Raw genomic sequence first — 12,424 nt, 5'->3', positions numbered from 1 at the left:
TCGAATCGAATTCGGCAAGTTTTAATCGAATTCAAATCGAATACGAATTCAAGGGAAAATAAAAATTATTCGAATAATTCGATTCGAATAATTCGAAAATTCGATATTCAATTCGATGAACACCCCTACTTGATTTCACTTTTGGACCAAAATGGTAATAAAACTAAAACCACATGGACCTAGATGCAAAAGGTTTGAGTTTTGGACTAAAGCAGCAAAAGTAACCAAACCTCAGGAACCAAAATGGCAGTTTACTCTAAAATGTCATACCGTCAAAAGGTAAAGATGTTCACTTTGTTGACATAACCGGATTGTATAATTACTTAATTTTGTTTATAGACTGCAAAATTTGAATTTTCAAATCATTTCACACTAAATAGAGTTATTGATCTGATTTCCTAAATGGATTTGTTGCAGTATGAATCGTGTATATGATATGTTCTGAACTATAGTGTGTAATCAAACACACAATATTTACATTAGGATGAGAGGGGTATTCACCTCACCTCTTGAGGAGAGGTAAACTCTCCACCTATCCAATGATTTATTGTCATGTCAATTTCTCTCTCCAACTCCTCTCTTGCCCTTAAACACAATGGGTGGTTCACCCAAACCATTTTTTTTAAATGGAAAAATGTATAATTGGTTGGAAGAAAGTAGGGCCTACTATACACCTCTCTCTCTCTCTCCTCTTCCCTCCTCTCAACTTGTGCGGTGAACATTCCCCGACTTCCATGTTGCCACGCGAATAAAGGGCACCCCACACCCACAACGTTCACCCTTAAAAATTTGTATGTTTAAAAGATGACATAAAAGTCTTATCGAAACACTACAATAAAAAAGTATTATAAATAGAAAAATAAAATAAAAGGAAGTGAAAGTGGTAAGACATTGTTCAGCTGAAGGAACAGTGACGTGAGATGAAAAATGGACCTACAGATTTCCAGCAATTATATTTTAATAATAATGTCAGCGATAAAAGTGAGGGGGGCCAACAACCCCGGCGAAAAAGTCGAGGGCTTCGTCTGCAAAATTAACTAAAGTGACTGCGACACATCCTTTTACCCACTTGTACTCTAGTGTACAATCCTTTTTTCACCTTCACGTTTTATCCACACGCGCCTTGTTTTAACGTGTCTGATTCTGACTTATTATTTTCATTGATTAAAATGAATTATATTGTTTTTTTAACAGCACTTTATTAATCAAAAGTCAGCCGGGGGTTGAAACAAACAAGGAAAAAAAGTAGCAAGGAACAAGAGCACAACAGTCAAAGACTAAAGTAACTTCAATCCAACTCTATAATTTTTTTAACGGTTAATTTCTTTAATCCCTGTCATCTATGGGACTTGAACCCAATACCTTTTCCTTCTCAACTTAGGTGTTTTAAAGGCTTTACCTTTGCCAATGGACCACTACCCCATTGGTATCCAACTCTATAAATAAAAGTATAGAAACTCTGCTACAATATATACTAGTGCAAGGTTCAATGAGAAATAAGGAAACCACTCAAAGTCTCAAACGAATTTTTATTGAATTCATTCAACGCTATATAAAAAGAAATTTTGAATTTGATTTGTTTTTACCAAGTTGTTACAGTTTTTTCTTTCGTTCTCATGGTTCTCACAATATTTAGTGTTCTCATTTAAACCCTCCCCTATATAGGGTGAGGTTCTAGAGTGAACACTAGTGTATTTGTGAACTGAGTGAACAAATTCTGGCCATTGATTTACACAAGTGTATGGCTAGGATTGTAACGCCTCGCTTTTTGTAACTTTCATCATTTAGCAAGTTTAAATGTATTTCTGTTTATAGGAACTTGTATTCTCTTTGTGTTCGCCTTTCATTTCAACCGTTGTAATCCGAGACTTGATACATAATGGGAACTCGATGTTTTTATACTTTTATACACTTGTGTTATTCATAATTCATAAATACTTGTTATACATTCATTATACGTGCATATTTGATACAATTTATATGCAAATTCATACTTGTTTATACATACAAAATTCATTTATACATTCATTTATTTATACATTACACTCATGCGTTGCACATGCACGTATAAAACGCTTGAAACGAGTTAATTATACGCGAAACCGACCAAAATCCCACAAACTGGCACCTCTCATGCGACAGGCATCCTATCGTGCGAAAGGGGCCTCTCGCCCGAAATGCCTGTCGTCCCAAATCTGTTTGCATACTATAAGCACAAACCCACCACTTCATTTTTCCACTTCCACAACTCCGAAATTCTCTCTAGAATCCTGAACTCGAACATTACAGCTGAGCATTTTCCAGCAACTTTCTAAGTGAGTTTGCAACTCACTAACACTCTCTTTTCTTCTAATTTCTTCTACTTTTCTGAACTTTCCTACATTCTTCATACTACATCACTTGCAGGGCCGGCTCTAGCCCCATTTAAGTGAAGCGGTGGCTTAGGGCCACCACTTTCCTCAAGGCCCCTCATTTCGTCTCGTTTTGCATATTATATATATTAGGAATAGGAATTCTCTAGATACATTTTTATTTGGGTTTACACATAATGTCGCAACTATATATTTTCATGGTTTTCGTATGTTAACTGTACATATACGATCCATTATGTTAAAATTTAGTTGCATTTCAACCTTGAGAAACCAAAACTGCGAACACTTTTGTTTATATAAATTAATACTCGAAGTTAATTTTTTCTCTAATGAAAAGGCCTCAGGTTTTTAATTCGCTTTGGGCCTCCGGAATGGTTGAGCCGACCCTAATCACTTGGTTATGTAGATTTGCCTTAGCAATCTGCTAATAACTCTAAAATGATGAGGACCAAGCTGAATAAGTGAAGACTATATTTCAAACTTTTATAAAACAACTTTCTTTTAATAAACTTGGACGAATCAGAGGCTCACCGAGCTCACAAGCTAGGTTCATAGTTGTGGGTTAGTGTTAGAGTTGATTCCAGCCGATAAGATGAACAGTTTAACCAAAACCGAGTTGTTTTCATCTCGAAACAGAACCTGTCGCACGGAAGGCAGTCTTGTCGCACGAAAGGCTCTGGTTTCACTTGTTCCGACATTTTCTAAGTGTTGTATGTTGATCCGACCCTCATTTTTCGATATGAACGATTCTGATAAAAACAGTGTGTGAACCGTGGAAGCCTTGGCTTCCAATCTAGTTCCACCACCGCACTTGCACTTGTAAAACGAACACCCAAACAATCTCTTAGACCTAGAATAAACTAACCCCGCCCAGCCTCCAACACTTGGATTCACTTCCTTCCATGTTGCGTCGGCGCACCCGGGTTGTTCTTATTCGGTTGTTTGGTTATTTACATTTCTGTTATTTACATTCTGTATTCATGACCAACCGGTTAGTTAACTAAGTTAACTAACTTGTGCTTTGGTGAACTATAACGAGGTTGTTACTCCATGCATGACTTATATGAACTCTATAACACTTTAGACTATTATTATACTATACATATAACTTAACTGGACTCACAAACATAATTAATTGTTAAAAACGTTCAAAGACGAAGTTCAGTTCAAAACAGACCCTGTCGCATGAAAGGGTGATTCCTTTCACGCGAAAGGCCTTATGTCGTGCGAACTGTAATTTCGCCCGAACAGTTTGTGTTCCGGTTTTTCATTTATCCTGTTTCCTCGGTCCTCGTTACTGATTCTGATGGGCAAATCAGGATCCGTGCAATCACATAAAACTCAGTGTCTTAACGAGTGCCTGGACATAATATACTTTCTGTTTTAATCATACTTTCATACTATATTTTTATGTACTTTAATTCCTAATCCAAATCCTCTATTCAATCTCCAACAACTCAACCCTCGTGGAATTACTAAAGAAGATTTAGCAAAACTGTGAGTATACTCGAACACCCTTTTTACTTTTCACACTTTGGGTGCAATATGTTTACTATTAAACCTACACAGTTACACTTAGACTTTTATCCAAATGCACAAACAATCCAATACATGCATGCTAATATGTTATAGTTGATTCGTTTACTGGATGATTCTTTTGTGTGATAAACTTGTCATTAACTTCGTACGAGCCTCCATTTAACATGTATAGAGTAACACATCGCCCGTAGAGTTGTGGTCATGTTAAATTAATACATGCGGTAATCAGAGGATCGACTTGAATATTCGCATGCCAGTTTATACGTTAATCATGATAACTAAGTTCGCCATGTGGATTCGAATAAATCATTTTATACTTATGCTATGTACCAAACTTGTATACTCGCCAATACTTTTGTACTGAACCATGTATTTTTAAACATATTGCAGGTTGATGAAGTTGAGATGATGAAACTTAGTAGGGATACTTTAGATACACGCCTTGTTATACTAGGTTAGGTTGTTGTATTTGATTATTGTCTTATTGTCGTATTTGAAACAGTTGTTGTAATTTGATTTCGTTGTATTGTAACTTGACAATTTGAAATGAAATCAGTTTTTGTTATAATTTTTGTCGCAAATAGTGTTATGAAGTCTCGAGCAATCTCGTTCGTCTCACTCAGACGTTTTCCGCCATTGGTTGGGTGTGACAAGGATTAGTTCGCTCTGTTCGCAAATACACTAGTGCATTTCATCATCAAATCCTGGCCATTGATTTACACACGTGTATGGCCAGGATTAGTTCGCTCTGTTCGCAAATACACTAGTGTTCCCTCTTGAACCTAATCCTGTATATATATATATAGGGCTCGGTTCAAATGAGAACCACCACGAGTTGTGAGAACCGTGAAAACTTTTTATTCTCGCTCGAGTTGGGCCAAAATTGTTTTGCACAAACGTAGATGAAAATATTACAAACACATCTGTAAAAAAAAGTAACAAAAAATTGTCGAGTCAGTAATTTTGACTGATGCAAGTTTTTTTACGCGCTGGTGTAAATCTTGTACGAAGATAAATATTCTTTTTACGACTCATGTAAATGTGGGTATGCGGCATTTTTTTAATTTTTTTATTTTTATGCTGAAACAAGTGATTTTTTATGACTTTTGAGAAAAAAATTCGGAAAAACCTTTTGGATGGCCTAGTTCTCACGGTTCTCATTTTAACCCATATATATATATATATATATATATATATATATATATATATATATATATATATATATATATATATATATATATATATATATATATATATATATATATGTTTAGGATCCTGTAAAAAAGATGAAATTTGTGAGAAGGATAAGAAAGAACATGATGAGGACGCATGTCATTATTTAATTTATTTTGATGAGGGCAATTAAGTAATTTAATAAATAAACATAATTAAAGATAAAATTCAAAAACCCACATGCAATGCACATGCAAGTTCCCCCGTATTTTTTTAAACGTCAATAACTTACTTTAAAAAAAATAAACCATAATAACGAGTGTTTTTTTATCTCTAATATAAGCACCATATTGCTATACTTATATAGAGAAAAAATTACGTTTCAATCGAAAGTTTTAGTCCATGTTGTTTTCTCTATTTTGTTTTAATTGTATAGTGATTCAAGATGTTGTATTTTACAGTAAAACACCATGAATGTATATATACATCACCAAAACATTGCAAATACCATTTACATTCAATCTTTCAGTCTTGTTTTCTATGGTGTTTTATTTTAGGAATTCAAAACAAATTATGGTGTCTTGTAAAATAAAACACCATAGAAAACAAGATTGAAGGTAAATGGTATTTGCAATGTTATGGTGTCTTATATACGTTCATGGTATTTTACTGTAAAACACAACGCCTTGAATCACTATACAATTAAAACACTATATACAATTATAACAACATAGACAAAACACCATGGAGTAAAACATACGATCGAAACGTAATTTTTTTTCTCTATATAAGTATAGCAATATGGTACTCATATTAAAGATAAAAAAACACTCGTTATTATGGTGTATTTTTTTTTTTTGAAAAAAAAAGTTACGTATAAAAAGTTATTGACGTTTAAAAAAAGACGAGGGGAACTTGCACGTGCATTGCATGTGGATTTTTGAATTTAAAAATATTAAATTTACCTTTATACTCTTAATATAGAAAAATAATTATTTTAATGGCAAACACTATTTACATTTTTTCATTAGGCCGGAAGGTGTGGAGGCGCCACCAGGGCCACCTCAGTCCCTATAGCGCCACTCGGCGCCATCGTTCACACCTAGCAATTCAACTCGGGGCGCTATAGGCATGGCTCCACCATGTTAACGAGCTTCAATCGCGAAGAACGAGGAGGGATTGGTTAAAGGAGGGGGCGCTATAGCGTTAAGGGGCTTTATCCCACACCCTGCAAGTTAGGGGGGGTCCTAAAGCCCCTGTGTGACGTGGCATTGTCGTGGCGTTGATAAAGCCCCTCACACACCCTCTAGCCTTATAATCTCAACCATTAGATTATAGATCAAATGGTGTAGATTCCTTTCTACACTTCTCACAAAACACACCATTTCTATAATAACCCTACCCTATACAGGGTGGGGTTCTAGAGTGAACACTAGTGTATTTGTGAACTGAGTGAACAAATCCTGGCCATTGATTTACATCATCAAATCGTATAATACACTAGTGTATTTTCATCATCAATCCTTATCAAATCTTGGCCATTGATTTACATTTGTATATTGATAATCAAGGGCTAGGATTAGTTCACACAGTTCACTATCAAGGGGGTTGTTCACAAATGAACCTAACCCTATATATATATATATATATATATATATATATATAATGGATCATAAGAAAACTCCTCTTAATGAGAAATTAAAAAACTCCATCAAAACCACTAAAAAGTAGGGGAAGTGGACTTTAATGAAGTAATGGTAAAGTTAGAAAAAAAATACATATATTTTGTAAACATTTCTATCTTCTTCATATGTTATTATTTAAAAAAAATTGCACCATAAGATCACAAATTTTCTTATCTTTCATTCGAGTATATTCGGGCATATTTTTATGACATAAAAACGATTTAAGGTATCGTATTTTTTTCAATACTACTATTTCTTACTACACATATGCAACATTATGAAAAACCTAAACCCCTCAATTCCCACCCCACACCCAATACATTTTTTTATGTAACAATACAATTGTCACATTTTTTTACGTGTCAGATGAGAGAGGAGAGATGATAGAGAAAAGTGTAACACTTTACATTTTTTGTCATACTGTAATCTATAAAAGGGAGATCATCAGACTACTAGGCTTATGCAAAGGATTTGCACATTCCTCTTCTAGCATTATCGAGCAACGTCCAGCCTATTTACGTCTTTGCACCTGTAACTTAATCTTTTGAAAATACATCAGTTTACACTGGTAAATACAATCAACTGATGCATTTTGAAAATATTTCAAAATTGATTTAAGTGCACAAGGCACGTGATTTTATAAATAACTTGGGACAATTCAAAATGAACTTATATACAGTTTTACTTGCCTGTCAATACATATGGGGCCCAATACAAAACACCGAGACATGATTAACCGACACGCCACTTAAACCCACAAAGGAGTTATCCCCAACTTGTGGGTAAGAAAAACATTTTAATATAGCATTAAGCATTTGTCGGGTGTATGCCTACACCTCGTGCTTGGTCGTGGCCATTAGTAACTTAAATGAGCCGAGGATATCCAGGACACGGTCGCGTTAACCCCCAATGTTTAAGTTATCAGACAAAACAGATTAAAACGGGATATGAAGATTTTGTAGCCACAATCCGGCATATGATCCCATACCCGACCAAGCGGTAATAATTTACCGTATCCCAAGCCTGTATAGGGAAAATATGTTAAGAGTATTTACCTGAGCTAATGCTCGTCTTAGTATGCAAGGTTTATAAATAGCTCAGCCGTTAAACAAATAACTAAGGTAGGTAGCAATTTACCGGATGGCCCTAGTCTAGAATGATGGTATAATTAACCAATTAGAATGTTAACGGGTCTTATTCAAGTCATAGACTTGGACCGGTTAACTTAAATTATCGAAAACGGTACGATACGCTCGATTAAGCGATGACCGGAATAAAATGTAGTTTAAACCCAACAAGTACTAAGACTTGTATAATATGGGAAAACAATTAACATTCTGGAATTTGAAGTAAAAATGATAAGGTTTGACCCGTTTCGGTAAACTTAAGTAAACTAGTTACATAAGCCTAACTGTACGCGTATAAGCGATAACGGGTAACCGGATGAGTCATGAACAAGTTCTATATGCCAATATACTTTAAATAAGTTGTAATATCAGTAGGATATCAACTTATATGCCCATGAAGGTTTTAAAATCAAACTATGCTTCATAAGGGTGTGTTAGTCATTAAGCGACGTATTAAAGGAACTTGTGTATAAACTGATGTTATGAACATATTAATTTTGTAAAAATAATTTATTTGTGATATAATATCAGTAAGTAATCAAACATATGTGGGTTTTATGATTTAAGACCAAACTATGCACCGAAGGGACATTTTAGTCATTATGTACATAGTTTGAGAACTTGTTTATGAATCTGAGTTAAGACCATGTAACTACTGTGAAAACATTTTAAATAAGTTATAATATCAGTAGGTATCAAGTTTTGATTGATAGTTATGGTTTAAAACCATACTATGCGTCAAAAGGGCGTTTCGGTCGTTTAATACCGACATTTGCGATCTTTTATCAAAACTGAAGTTATGAGCAGATTCTTAGTGTCAAAATATGTCATTTATAATAGCATTATAGTAGATAATTAGTTTTGTATCATATTTATGATTTAAAATCATTTTATGTGCCAAAAGGGCATTTTCGTCATTTAATGACATAATTTAAAGAAAAGGGCATTTTCGTCATTTAATGACATAATTTAAAGACTTGTACACAAACTCAGATTATGAATTGATTTGATACCTAAAAATATTTTAATTATGATATCATATCAGTAGATAATAAGTTTGATATGATAAATCATGTTTAAAACCATACTATGTGCCGAAAGGGCACTTTGGTCAATTTAAAACATAATTTACTATCTTATATGCAAACTCAGTTTATGATCAGTCTAATAACATCAAAATATATTAATTATATTAATATATCAGTACGTAAATCATTTGCAAGTCCGTTATTGATTAAAACCTTATTTCTTGCAAAAAGGGCATTTTGATCAAAGTATGGCATAATATCGAAAGTTGTACAAAAACTCAGAATATGATTATGATCATGTAATATAACCTCAGACGGTTATGCTACATTAACTTACGATCATAATGCAACCTTAAATCAGTAGCAAACTTGGCTAAATCGGGACAGAATCGAAAGTCAAAGCAAAAGTCAAACTTCGCGACTTTCGGTTGCGAACCGATCTTAAAACTGGAATTGACGAGCCGAACATGTTCACACATGTTCTAATAATTATTACCAACTTGTTTAAGTGTCAAAACATATTTTATAACATATATATATAATCAGATTATAACATTTATCAAATCTGACCCGTTTGACTTTTTAAAACAATAAACTTTGACCCGTTAATTGACCTAGTAAACGTGATTTTCAGGAGGTGCCCTTTTGAGGGATTAACACATACCTAATTACGATCACGTAGCCATGTTCGACTCGAACAATGGCTGGACCATAAAGGTCTAAACCGAAAGTCAAAGCAATTATCGAAATTGATTGACTTTTGGCTTTAAAAGCCTAATAAACGAAAATGTAACTGAAAGGAGCACTTACTAGTGATCCTCATATGAAAATAAACTTGATTAGGATGTTCCTATAGCTCAGGAACCTCCAGAAGTGAAGAGAGAAGGATTTGAGAATTGGTGCAAGTTGAAAGTGTTGCAAACACTTCAATTTATAGTGTTGGAGGTTTAATGTGATGATTCCAGGTGTTAAGGGTCACCTAGAGATTAGTACAAGTGTCTATATACGTGTCCTAAAAAGCCATGCAGCCCATGGTATCGAATTTGGAGGTTTTGGCAGCATTATGTGGGCTGCAAGCAAAAATTCGTAGTTGGGGAGGCCTTACGGACCGTAAAGACCTCCCTTTGCGGTCCGTAAGAGGTCTCGGCCAACAAAATAAATTTTGTAACTTGGCACATTTAGTCCCTTAACCTCCATACTTCATATATTAGCATAAATAGCTTCTTTTGGCCAATGTTTGGCACACCCGAGAGTATGATCGTATAGCATCAAGCTCCCGGTCCGTTAAAGGGTCACTCAGCGGTATAAATTAACATGTTGATGCCTTTAGTCCCTCCAATATTACACTTTCATATAAATTCACAAATGGTCCCTCTCGTCCAACAAGTGGCTCATTTGAGAGTACGGACACCGTAAAGGGTAACTCAGAGGCATAGTTTCAACATGTTGACACCTTTAGTCCATCCACATTCATACTTTCCACAATTGGAAAATTAGTCCCTCCTAGCCAACATTAGGCATAATTAGGAATATGGACACGTGTCAGTGCATTACTGGACACAATTTTACAAGGTGTTACACTTCCCTTATATATACACACACACAAACACACACACACACACATATATATCTATATATATATATATATAAAAGTTTAGCTTTTAAGATTTAGAGTTTTATATTAAGGTTTAGCTTTCGGGTTTATCATTAGGATTTAGGGTTTAACTTTAAAGTTTAGGATTTAGCTATAGGTTTTAGTCTTTACGATTTAGGTTTTAGGGTTTATAATTTAGATTTTACGATTTAGCTTAGTTTAGTCTTATAGTTAAGCTTTAGGGTTTTGGGCTTCTGGTTTAGAGTTTCTAGTTAGGGTTCGACGAGCCGATTTCAACGGAGTTTGTTTGAGTTGGTTCCCCTAGGTTAGTTTGTAAACGAATCGAACATTCAGTGAACCGTTCATGAATTGTTCGGCAAGAAATTCGTTCATGTTCGTTTATTTAATAGATTAACGAACATGAACAATTTTTTTTGATCATTTAAATAAACAAACGAACATGAACAATGTCCCGTTTGTTCATTTACTTTCATGAACGATCGTTTATTTTCGTTCATTTACGTTCATTTATGTCCGTTCATTTAAATTTGTTTGTTCGTGTTCGTTTATATCCGTTTGTTTATGTTCATCTTTTAAAGTTAGTTATTACTATTTTTTTTAAAAATCTATTTAATTTTCTTTATCATCCCATAACTAGCTTTCACTTTCCGATTTCAAAACTTCCTTTTATATGGTATTAATATATTTGATTAATATTTTCCAATTTAAAAGCAATCTTTTCTATCATATGAAACATCAATTAAGGTTTACCTATATTTATGTTCTTCTTCTCTTCTACTATTGCTATACAATTCAAAGCTTTGTTCAATTATGTTCGTTATTGATTTGTTATGTTCTTTTATGTTCAATTATGTGTGCGTTTATGTTCGTGAACCGTTCGTCTATACTTTTAGCGAACGAATCATGTTCATTTTCTTAACGAACGAATACGAACAACAATATTTGTTCATTTAAATGTCCGTGTCCGATCGTTTGTTCGGTTAAAGGTAAATGAACGAACATGAACATGCCCCGTTCGTGTTCGTTCAATTCATTTACAGGCCTACACTCGGTTCCCTACTTTTCTAGTGTTCCTCATTGAACCTAACCCATATAAACTATATGTATATATGTATATGGGTATGTGTATCTAGGTTAATGTAAAATGAAAACTCCCCCGTGTTGTGAGAACTTCAAAAATTCGGATAAAAAAGGCTTTTACTACGGGGTAAATGCTGATGTCAGCATCTTTTTACAGTACTATATATGGCGTAAAACACCGCTCATTAAATTTTCTTACAGATGTATTTGTAACATGTTCATCTACTTTTGTGCAAAAAATGATGACAAAACTCGCACGTGAAGTAGAAGTTCTCAAAGTTCCAATAACTCAAAGGGCTTCCTCCTTGATCTCTATCCATATGTACCTTTTTCTAAATATTACAAAGGAGAGAATTATAATATCAAAGAAAATAGGGTTGGAAAAATAAAATGAACCATTTTTTAATCACTTTTACCTTTTCGTTTTAAACGATATAATATTAATTAGAGAGTGTAAACAAGTAGAGTTGTTCGTAAGCTATTTGAAATCGACTTATTAAAAACTCTCGTGAATCAAAACCAGAATATGCTCATACGACTGATTTAAATGTGTAATTCTAAAATATAAAAATCAAAACCAGAATATGCTCATACGACCGGGACTCTTCACGCAACTGATTCTAATAACAATTTGTATAAATTGGTAAGAAATATATAAACAAGTAGTAAATGTAATCAAATAAAAAATAATTTTTTGAAGATTACATCGGTTTTTTAGATATGTAAATAATTTCTCCTCCTACTTTTTTAATTAAAAAATATAAATGTAAATTGAAAAAATATTTGTCGTACCAGTTTCAATTTA

This window comes from Helianthus annuus, chromosome 16 (genome assembly GCF_002127325.2).
Source record: "Helianthus annuus cultivar XRQ/B chromosome 16, HanXRQr2.0-SUNRISE, whole genome shotgun sequence".
NCBI lineage: Eukaryota > Viridiplantae > Streptophyta > Magnoliopsida > Asterales > Asteraceae > Helianthus > Helianthus annuus.
This window is presented reverse-complemented; position numbering follows the sequence as displayed.